Source organism: Pundamilia nyererei, unplaced genomic scaffold (assembly GCF_000239375.1).
Source record: "Pundamilia nyererei isolate P.nyererei 1_Seehausen unplaced genomic scaffold, PunNye1.0 scaffold00135, whole genome shotgun sequence".
Classification (NCBI taxonomy): Eukaryota; Metazoa; Chordata; class Actinopteri; order Cichliformes; family Cichlidae; genus Pundamilia; species Pundamilia nyererei.
The window spans coordinates 1,296,637-1,298,450 of record NW_005187536.1 but is presented as its reverse complement, the minus strand read 5'-3'; the positions used below and the strand labels follow the sequence as shown (position 1 = coordinate 1,298,450).

Below are 1,814 nucleotides of genomic sequence, written 5' to 3'. Positions count from 1 at the left end.
TTTTCATTCGTGTTTTGCAGTTTTTGCACACTTGCACTTCATGCAGTCCTGTGTTGACTGTCTGTTATACGTCATATGCAGCACCAGGGTGCTTCACTGTGCGCTGTGCCACTGCACATGGTGGAAGTGACAATAATTGGTGGTTAGAAACAGAAGGGGAACACAGCACAGCTGAAAGCACTCAAGACTATAAGACAGAGAGGGGATATAACCTGAAACAAGAAACAGGAGAAACCCAACTATCCAAGTAAAACAGGAAACAGAAACTCTGCCTTAAAAACACACTAGAGTGAAGACTGGAGGGCACAGGGACAGAAAGGAGGTCAAAGGTTATCAATCCTACTCAAAGACTTTATCTGCAGCAGCACCAACATGACACAAAATCTAGCTGCTTGCTGACGATAACAAGTTTTCCTGTAAACAAACAGGTTACAGTTTGTTGTCCAGAACTAGGAGCGTGCAGCCGCATGAACAGATGGAAAAAGGCCCAGAACTCAAAAGAGATTGTTTACAATTCTATGCAGTAAATTTCTATCAACAGCTTGAGAAAAATATGCAAAATGTTTCAGTCAGAGAACCTGAGCCGCGCTTTCTGAACTGCAGATTCGAGTCATCTTCACGTCGTAGCAATTATCCAAACTACATCCTTTAACTGCATCCGTGTCCCTACTTTCCTGCTAATGGGCGGGAACACGAATCGTTGAGTTGACATCACTTTAAAGAAAACACTTTACACTTTGGATGTTTGGCTTCAGGGAGTTTTGGATAACGAGAGCAGGCGAGAATCATAAAGGAAAGATCTGCCTGAAACCAACCGGCCTGCCGGGGAGGAAATAAATGCAGCGGACAGTAACTGTGCTGGATCATACACAACCAGCTGGGCAGACAAAGTCTTGTACAAGTTACACAAATGTGTTTAGACAACTGTTATGATATATTTACTTTGTTTTGTTTGACACAGTATGAAGTTCTTTACTTTCATGTCACAGAGACACAGGTTTGTTTCAAACGTGCTGCTGCCAAACCTTCCATTAAGATCCTGGGAAACCAGTCGAATCTGAAGGCAGAAATTCAAAGACACCTTCTTGTGTTTTTAAGGATGAGACTGGGAACGAATCCAGCCTCCAAACTGACCGAGTTTCCCTTTTTATCACCAAAGGAGATCCTGTTGGACAATAATCCATCCCTCTTTTTCCATTTAGAGCGATGCTTGCATGAGACGTGTGGTCAATGCAGTAAAACAGCACACAGTTAAATACAGCACACGTTTCCTCTGCCCACTAAAAAAGGAAAATCTCTTCACTATGTAAGCAGCATGAACGGGTCCGATCATCAATATTAACCATGAAAGACCCAAAACAATGTGACATTCACTACTTCATCTCTGTTACAGTTTTAATGAGCAGCAGTTATTTTACCATCTGCTGAAGTCACGTTAAGCTGTAAGAAAACGACAAAAATACTGTTTTTGCAAACAAACATTTATTTCCTGTTAGGTTATTAAATCCATGTAATTAATAAATATTTAATGAATTTAAACCACTTGAATAAAGATCTGCAATGAGAAATCACGCCACACCTTTGTCACAGCTTTCTTTCTACATTAGGCCAATAAACATGTTTCATTTTTTATCTGTATCTTTTTTTAAAAGCAACTTAACTTCTATGATGTGGGCGTGATATACAAAGGCTTTTAAATCCAGGAAAGCTTCTTTAACAGGTCTGTACGTCCTGCTTCAGTTTCACTGCTGACATCTCAGGAGAGCTCCTCAAAGGAGACCTTCACATGAAGGCTGGAGGCTCCTTTCAGAGCC

At 41.0% G+C, this 1,814-nt stretch overlaps 1 protein-coding gene across 1 annotated transcript in view; it reads right to left on the bottom strand.

Annotated features, from left to right (window-relative positions):
- lrp1bb (low density lipoprotein receptor-related protein 1Bb) overlaps window positions 1-1,814 on the bottom strand; it is a 249,953-nt gene that overhangs the window by 15,030 nt on the left and 233,109 nt on the right. The gene's annotated exons all lie outside the window — the stretch shown is intronic.